General features: G+C 41.5%; 1 protein-coding gene across 4 annotated transcripts in view; it reads left to right on the top strand.

The window, feature by feature from the left end:
• The first annotated feature begins 360 nt into the window (after positions 1-360).
• HEATR5A (HEAT repeat containing 5A) overlaps positions 361-9,093 on the top strand; it is a 114,888-nt gene continuing 106,155 nt past the window's right edge. The window contains exon 1 of one of the 4 annotated variants that reach the window (XM_036842428.1): positions 361-1,277. The gene's annotated coding sequence lies outside the window, so the exon portion shown is untranslated. Of the gene's footprint in view, positions 1,280-9,093 lie in introns of all 4 variants that reach the window. The other 3 variants (XM_036842427.1, XM_036842426.1, XM_036842429.1) reach the window with 3 other exon arrangements.

Here is a 9,093-nt window from a genome sequence, read left to right as displayed (position 1 = left end):
TAAACACCCGTAATGAGACATTAAAATCATGTGCCACCTCATAGGATGCAATGAGAAGAACAGAGCATCACTTTTCTGAGAGTCCTGTCAAAGACATCTACCCTGAATCTAATCATGAGTAAGCATCAGACAGATGCAAAGTGAAGGCCATTCTGTAGAATAATTGGCCAGGAATCTTCACAAGTATCAAGGATGTGAAAGTCAAAGAAAGACCAAGGAAGTGTTCCAGGTTGAAGGTGACTAAAGATACATGACAAGTAAGTACAGTGCTTGATCCTGAACTGAATCCTTTCATCATAAAGAGCGTTATTGGGACAACTGGCAAAACGTAATGTATCACATATTTTGATTTTGCTAGTTATATTGTGATTATGTAATAGAGGTGCTTATTAGTAGGACTACACACTAAAGTATTTAGGGCCAATGTGGCATTGTGTCAGCAACTTAGATCACAAATGGTTCAGGAAAGAAAAGTGTTCTCTGTTCTCTATACTTGCAACATTTCTGTAAGCTTGTGCTTGTTTCAAAATAGAAATTGAAAAATTACGTTCAAAATGCTGAGTATACTAGAAAAACGCACTTGACTTGGGGCCAAGAGGTTGTTAATCCCAGTTCCGCCAGTGACTGGGTGTGTGACCTTGAGCAAGCTGCTTTACGTCAGGCCCCAGAGTTTCGGGCTGTAGGACACAAGGCTCTCTAAGGCCCCTTCCCAGTCTAGCATTCCACCACCTACACCCACGGCACTCCCTGCCTGAATTTCTCCAGGCTCCAGTTGTGCCTTAGACTTCAGATGCCCCAAGGATTCTGGGTAGAGTCGAAAACAAACAAAAATGGGTGTGGCCAAGCTCTCCAGACTGCAAAGACGCTGCCCTGGCCTCAATCTAGGCCGCAGTCTCCGCCATCGCTCTTTCGGAGGTGGAGCAGTCACGCCTGCCAGTGTGGGCGCTCGATAGCTCGGCGGCCGGCTGGCGGGGTCTCGGCGCGGTGCGGGGCGTGTTCCCAATCGCTGGCTCCCGCCGCACTCCAGGCTCCGAGCTTTCCGTCCCGCCCCGCGCGCGCCCCTCCCGCCCCGCTGCCTCGCAGTCGCTACCGCCTGCGAGTCCCAGCGCTGTGGATCCGATAACGTGGCGAGGCTGGGAAGGTCGCTGAGTCGTGGTCGTGGCGGACCCCGGGGGCGAGCAGTCGGGAATCGCCGCAGTGGAGGCGGCTCCCGGCGCGAGGGGGCGGTGTCCGTGCTGCTTGCCGGCTAGGAGGAACCACACACCGGGGCCTGCACTGTAAGTTGAGCGGCTGGAGGGTCCCCGGGGTGGTCGCGGCAGCGAAGCGGTGTAGGAAGCTGGGACCCCGGGAGCAGGAACGGGACGAGGGATTAGGCGATCTGGCCGAAGGGGCCGGAGCCCGCCGAGGAGGGGCTGAACTGCGGCGCGGGGACGGCCGAGTAGCCGTGCCCTCCGTCCTTCCTCTTGGGCTCTGGGAAAGTCTGGTTTCCCCCGTGCACAACAGGTAGGCGGGGACTCTGGCCGCCGGCGGGAGTCCCCAGGCTTGCGGGGAAGGTCGGAAGGTCGGAGCCCGCTTCGCCGGCGCGCTGCTCCCCGGACCCGCCCTGGCGGCGCCCGCCGCGCCGGGGGTTGGCCGGGAGCGGGGCCCCAACCCGAGCTTCGGGAGAGGTTCTCCGAACGCTCGCGCGCAACCCTGGAGGCGCGTTTCTGGGAGCAGTGGAGAGTGGATATGGATAGTGCCTTCTCGCAAGGAAAGCAAGCCTTTGCCGGGGTAGCATTTGCTTAGTACGAAGAAGCATTTCTTCTTACCCTACTTTCGGCCAGCGCAGTGTCATTTCAAGGGATTATAAAGTCTTTGGAAACTTTATGAAGCGCTTTATGGTATTTACTAGTCACAGTAATGTATACCTCTGGCAAGTTAAGATGATTTTTGTTAACTGTCAAGTCAGATAATAGGTGTCAAATGATTTGCGCTCATTTATTAAAGGTCATAGTTATACATTGCTTTTATGTGCAGTCATTTATTCAACAAATATTCAGCATCTTTTATGTGCAGGCTCAGCGCCCTTAAGGAACTTAACAGCCTAGAGAAGACGTTAAAAGGGAAAAAAGGGGCCCGTAAGTACGGTTCAGAACTTTGTCAGAGAAAATACTCTGGCGAGATTATAGTGTAAGGAAAAAGTGTGCTTGGAGCTGGGCATTAGGTGGATGGGGAAAGGAGAATTGCCCTGTTTCGTTTTCCAAACATTTTAGAAAGTATGTCTTTGAGAAAGTGGTTTTAGATCAGCATTGAAGCCGAGATTTATCTTACATTTTAATACCATAGATTTTTTCCCCTTTAATGAAATGGGTGAGCAGGCAGGGTTTATAACAAGAATAGTGACAGTTGGGAAAAGTACAGCTATTTTATATAGATAGTTATAGTATTGGAAGACTCCTAAACTGACGGGAGACCTGAATTTTAGCTTAAGCTCCTCCACTACTGTTTACAGATCTCTTTTAACTTTTCTCTTCTTTTCTTTTTGTTTATCATTGTATCTGACTTTAGAACAGAAAATACATAATCCAAAGTACCTTAAAATTTTTTAAAATTGCACTAATAATATGTTCTCTAAGGAAAAAATTTAAGAGCTTTTCGTCTTTAAGCAATACACCTATCTTCCTTTCTGCCATTCAGCTTTATTTCAAAAACGGGATTAAGAGCGTTGATAACCTTTATGAGCTTTTCTTAATTATCTTTTGAATAAAATAAAAGATTAAACTCTGGATTTGTTTAGGTCCCTTCATATTCTAAAATTCTTTTATTCTAAATCCTGATTAACCAATTTAATGACATCGGCATTTTTTAAAAAAGGCTTTATTGACTCTTGTGTTTCATTAATTATCCATAGTATAGTTGATGGGTTTGAACAGCCCCTTCGTGGGACCTTAGTCCTCTCACATAAAAGCATTTCTGCATTTTAAGGAGACTGCAGAAACTGTTATTAAACTTCATTTAAGAAATGAATTGACTGAGGCCTAAGGAATTAGTAGAGACTTGTTTATATCATTTAATTGAATCCCTTGTCTAGTTGTAGTGTTAAATTCTTTGGATTACACTAGGGGTCAGCAATTGACAGGCTGTGGGTCAAATCCAGCCTGCTGCCAGTTTTTACAGATAATGTTGTACTGGAACATAACCACACTCATCTATTTATGGCCGTTTATGTATTGTTTATGAGTAGTTGTGGTAGAGCCTGTGTGGTCCACACAGCCTAAAGTATTTACTCTCTGGTCCTTCACAGGAAAAAAGTGCTGACCCTGCACTAGAACTCTGTAAACTCTTAATCACTATGTCTTTTGTGGGAGGAAGTAGGTTAAGTTCAGTTTTAATTCTTCATCTTTTTCATTATGTTAGGTGAACTACTGGATCCCATAAATGCTTCCACATCCTAGATGTGTAATGATGGAAAAAGGTCATGCCTTTTCTGTTATATTTACCTAATAATTTTTAATTTCAGCAATTCTAGACTTTTGGAAGGCTAGAGAACGGGAAGGATTTTTACGTGTTTTCTAAAAACTTTATAATTTCAGTTTTGTTTTTTTTTAATTAATTAATTAATTAATTTTTATTTATTTATTTATGGATGTGTTGGGTCTTCGTTTCTGTGCGAGGGCTTTCTCCAGGTGCGGCAAGTGGGGGCCACTCTTCATCGCGGTGCGCGGGCCTCTCACCATCGCGGCCTCTCCTGTTGCGGAGCACAGGCTCCAGACGCACAGGCTCAGTAATTGTGGCTCACGGGCCCAGCCGCTCCGTGGCATGAGGGATCCTCCCAGACCAGGGCTCGAACCCGCGTGCCCTGCATTGGCAGGCAGACTCTCAACCACTGCGCCACCAGGGAAGCCCAATTTCGGTTTTAATTTAGGTCTGATGTGGAAATTTTTTTCCATTTAGTAAAGTCTCTTTTTAATATTTGTGTTTTTCACAAGTAACAGTAAGTTATTTTTATTCAGACTTTTTGTTTTTTTACCATGAATCTAGTGACATTGATTAAAAGATCAGACAGAAAATTATTGACAGTGTAACTGTGAGCATGAAGTCAAACGTATATATACAGTAAGACCCAAATTGGAAATTGGAACCCTCTAAACAGATACCCAACAGATTGAAACTGGAGCATGTATCCTGAATCATGTTAGGGATTTTCTTTTAGTAGTAACAACTTAAAAGATAATTATTTCTAGAAAAGAAGCATATAATATAGCCATATTAAAGTATTATGTTAGTGTTACATGCCTAAGAAATTAGAGCTAATTATGTGACAGGAAAGAAGGAAAACTTGTATGAGGTGATATTTAAATATTTAAAGCAGAGTATATACTTTTGCTAATCTTAAAACCGTGGTATGGTTCTAACTTCACTAAATAAAATATTTTATATATGTACTTCTTTGTACTTATTTTCTAGATGATGCTTCTCTATGGATATACAACAGCATCTGTCTATATCCTTTTCTCTTGTGCTTGTAGATTTCTGTATGTTGAATATATGCATGTTTTTGTATATATATTCAAAATAATACCTCACTTGTTCAATACATTTTTTATGTAAGTAAAATTATCAGAAAATTGAAATTACCCATTGAAATGCACAAAAATTTTTAAAAGATATTTTGGGAGGAAATCTGGAAAGCAAAAAAAAAAAGAAAAGAAAAGTATATACAGGTACAAAATCCCTTAACCTTACAGAGTCCAAAAGGCTTTTTTCTTAACTCATTTGGCAGCAAAACATCACCTGAGCTGATATGAAGCTATTTATAGTCATTATTTATCCCACCTTTATGTGAATGTTTATCTTTTGCTGCAGAAATATCAGTGAGTTTGATTATGGAGTGCTGCCCCAGAGCAACTAGGGGTTAGAGGTAATAGATGGTATGTTCAGTGTATTACTTGGGTGGGCTATGATGGTGGCAGCCAGAAAGCAGAGGAATAATGGAGTTGTTCCAGGGAGCTGCACTTGCAATGTTAAGAGCCTACTTAGGCATCTGGCAGGGAGTAGGAAGCAGTGTCTGCTAAAAAACAAGAACCCTCAGGTAGGGCTCCAAGAGGGTCAGAACTGTAGCTAAATTATAGACTAGGCATTTCATAAGATATGTTGTAAATTAGAAGTGGGAACCGTGAGGAAAAGCCAAGATGTCAGACGATAGTGTGCATTAAGGGTGAATCTGTGAATGCTAACCAGGGTGCAAGAGCCATGAATAGTTAGAAGGGGAAAAAGGAGGGGATTCTATAGCAGGTGGACTCTAATGGCTAACTAGGAAGTCCTAGGTGGCAGATTTCATGAGCAGCAAATACAGTGATATTTTGGAAAATTGAGCAAGGATTCCTGGCCTCTGCTGAGCTGGGGGAATAATGGCATCTTGTGAACTTCGCTCTTGAACTAAGTATCCCCATATTGCCTGCTTTTTAAAATATCTGTATTAAATAGTGTTTGGGTCACTTCCGTCACTGTTTCCTGCCTGCTCTGACTTCTTCCTGCTCTCAGTGAGTTTGCTTCTTCAGTTTTAATATGGTGCTCTACTCCACCCTAACTAGAATCCAGATAACTGGATTATTAGTCATGTCTAAACTAAACTAAGAATGAACAGGCCTTGAGAGACAAGAAACTTAATGTCAGTGAAGTTCATGATCTTTGAAACAATTAATTGCTGTATATCTTCTTTTTTTTTTAACTTTTTTTGTTTTTTATTGTACTTCTTGTTACTGGATTCTTAATTAGGTACCAAGTAGTGAGATTGCTTAGATAGTGACTTTCAAATTGAGTGTGGTAGGAGATATTAGAGTAAAATTTCTCTTTTAAAATTTGCCTTCTGGAATTCCAAAGTGTCCAGAGTGAAATCTTTCTTCCCAGGGGGAGGTGGAAGAGTTGGTTTGTGGAATGAAGAGTGATAAAAATTGTCAAGAATAGCCAAAGACTAACCTAACACTGTTAGTACTTATTGATTTACTGTCTAGATGGAAAGGGCCCTCTGGAAGTTGATGTCTCTAGTAGACCTCACACTTTATCAAAAAGCCTCAAAGTATTGGAGACCTAAGAGGAGAGTGCAGTGATAAGAAAGAACAAAGTTATAAAGATTAGATGCTTCAGTGGGCATGGCAGTAACTGTCAGTAATAGCAGTGATTAGAGACTGTATGAAGAGAATGTAGAAAGTAGTTGAAGGAACATGGACATTGAAACTAGATAGATGTAGGCGTTAATCTTTCTTCCACTTGAATAGCATCTTCATCTTGGACAAATTGCTTAACTCATTATCCTCATCTGTAAAATGAGGATGATAATATCTGAGGTTCAGTGTTATGAAGATTAAATGAGAGAGTGAATTAAAAGTTTCTAGTAAGTAAATCCTCAAGAAATGTTAGTTCCTTTTCCTATCATTGCCTTATTAGAGTTGGTTCCTGCTGTTCAGTTCCCCTCCCCCTCCACCCATACTTCCTTTTACTCTTAAAGGTTTTCTCTTTTGTAATCTGCAAAGAGAATTCCCAGGGCTGGACTTCAAATGGGGCCCCTACTAGCAATCTCCTTCATTGAATCCAGCTTCTGCCATTCTTCGCATCCCTAATGGTAATCTGCAGCACTTCGGAAAAACAAGAGAGGAAGGCAAAGGACATTGCATCCCTACTTCTGGCCCTTTCTTACCCCAACTTATAAATTTCTGTATAACTCCTGTTTCTTTCCTATTCCATCCTAGCTTCTCTGTCTTACAGGATGTGCTCCCCATCAGTTTTTGGAGTTGAGCGTATCTGCCTTTCCTATTGACTTGTATTATGCAGTGGTGAGAAGCAGCTTTCTTGCCATATCTACCAAGTTTGCAGGAAATATTGTTTGAATCTTGGTACACTGGATGTATTTTCATTATATAGTAAAACAAGGTATTAGTGCTGTGCCTGGGGCATGGTGCAAGTTAGACTTTTGTCATATGACTTAAGAAACATGGATTAAGTTGATTATATGGGAATTGTATTCAGAATCCAAAAATCAAATTTTAAAACTTATGGTACAACAAGCCATTTTTAGCTTGTTAAAAGTATGGGGGCTTCCCTGGTGGTGCAGTGGTTGAGAATCTGCCTGCCAATGCAAGGGACACGGGTTCGAGCCCTGGTCTGGGAAGATCCCACATGCCACGGAGCAACTGGGCCCATGAGCCACGATTACTGAGCCTCCGCGTCCGGAGCCTGTGCTCCGCAACAAGAGAGGCCGTGATAGTGAGAGGCCCGCGCACCGCGATGAAGAGTGGCCCCCGCTTGCCACAACTAGAGAAAGCCCTCGCACAGAAACGAAGACCCAACACAGCAAAAATAAATTAATTAATTAATTAATTTTTAAAAAAAGTATGAATAATACAGATTTTTATGTGAACTGATAAATCTTAAATATGCTAGGTTAATTAAAACTATTTTTTTCTTTACTTATATTCCAGGAGTAGTAAAGAAAAGATTCTGTTTGTATTTAGAATTCTGAATGTTAGATAATTTGATCCAAAACATTAATCAGAAATGGCTACTTTTTAAATAAATTTATTATTTTTTAAAATTTTATTTATTTATTTTTGGCTGCATTGGGTCTTCGTTGCTGTGTGTGGGCTTTCTCTAGTTGCAGTGAGTGGGGGCTACTCTTCGTTGTGGTGCACGGGCTTCTCATTGCGGTGGCTTCTCTTGTTGCAGAGCATGGGCTCTAGGCACATGGCTCTGGACACTTTGCTCTAGGCAAAACTTCAGTAGTTTTGGCACGTGGGCTCTAGAGCGCAGACTCAGTAGTTGTGGCGCACGGGCTTAGTTGCTCTGCAGCATGTGAGATCTTCCCGGACCAGGGCTCAAACCCATGTCCCCTGCGTTGGCAGGTGGATTCTTCACCGCTGCACCACCAAGGAAGTCCCAGAAATGGCTACTTTTAAGTAGAAGTGTGACATTGACTTGTTACATAGTCTTCTACTTCTTAAAAAATCCTGTCACAGTATAAGCGAAAGGGAATTTTAAATTTTTTGACTTACAGTACTCTTTAATGGTTAGTATTTAAAGATTGTGTACTATAGAACACTGAGTTCACAGGATTCCCAGCTGGGAAAAAAAAGAAAAACGTAAAGGTGGGGCAAAGGTTCATACTTAAAAGATGTTGAGAAACATCAAGTGCTGTATATATATTGGGTGGGCCAAAAAGTTCGTTCAGTTTTTTCTGTAAGATGGCTCTAGTAGCACTTAGTTGTCTTTAACTTCATTTGAAACAATTTTGTTAGATTATATGTGACAGCTGTCATATCTGCATGCATTTAAAAAAAGACTTATCAGGAATCCACATTGGAAAAGAAGAAGTCACTGTGCAGATGACATGATACTATACATAGAAAATCCTAAATATACCACCAGAAAACTACTAGAACTAACCAATGAATTTGGCAAGGTTGCAGGATGCAAAATTAATGCACAGAAATCTCTGGCATTCCTATACACCAACAATGAAAAATCAAAAAGAGAAATTAAGGAAACACTCCCATTTACCATTGCAACAAAAAGAATAAAATATCGAGGAGTAAACTTGCCTAAGGAGGCGAAAGACTTGTACTCAGAAAACTATAAAACACTGATGAAAGGAATCAAAGATGACATAAATGGAAAAATATACCATGTTCTTGGATTGGAAGAATCAATATTGTGAAGATGATTATACTGCCCAAAGCAATCTGCAGATTCAGTGCAGTCCACATCAAACTACCAATGGCATTCTTCACAGAATTAGAACAAAAAATTTTACAATTCGTATGGAAACACAGAAGACCCCAAATAGCCAAAGCAATCTTGAGAAAGAAAAATGGAGTTGGAGGAATCAGGCTCCGCGACTTCAAACTATACCAAAAAGCTACAGTAATCAAGACAGTATGGTACTGGCACAGAAACAGAAATATAGATCAGTGGTACAGGATAGAATACTCAGGGATAAACCCACGCACATATGGGTACCTAATTTACGACAAAGGAGGCAAGAACATACAATGGAGAAAAGACAGCCTCTTCAATAAGTGGTGCTGGGAAAACCGGACAGCTACATGTAAAAGAATGAAA

The sequence above is a fragment of the Balaenoptera musculus genome, chromosome 2, assembly GCF_009873245.2.
Source record: "Balaenoptera musculus isolate JJ_BM4_2016_0621 chromosome 2, mBalMus1.pri.v3, whole genome shotgun sequence".
NCBI classification, from domain to species: Eukaryota; Metazoa; Chordata; class Mammalia; order Artiodactyla; family Balaenopteridae; genus Balaenoptera; species Balaenoptera musculus.
Note: the sequence above shows the minus strand (reverse complement) of the source record. Positions and strands in the feature narration are given on the sequence as shown.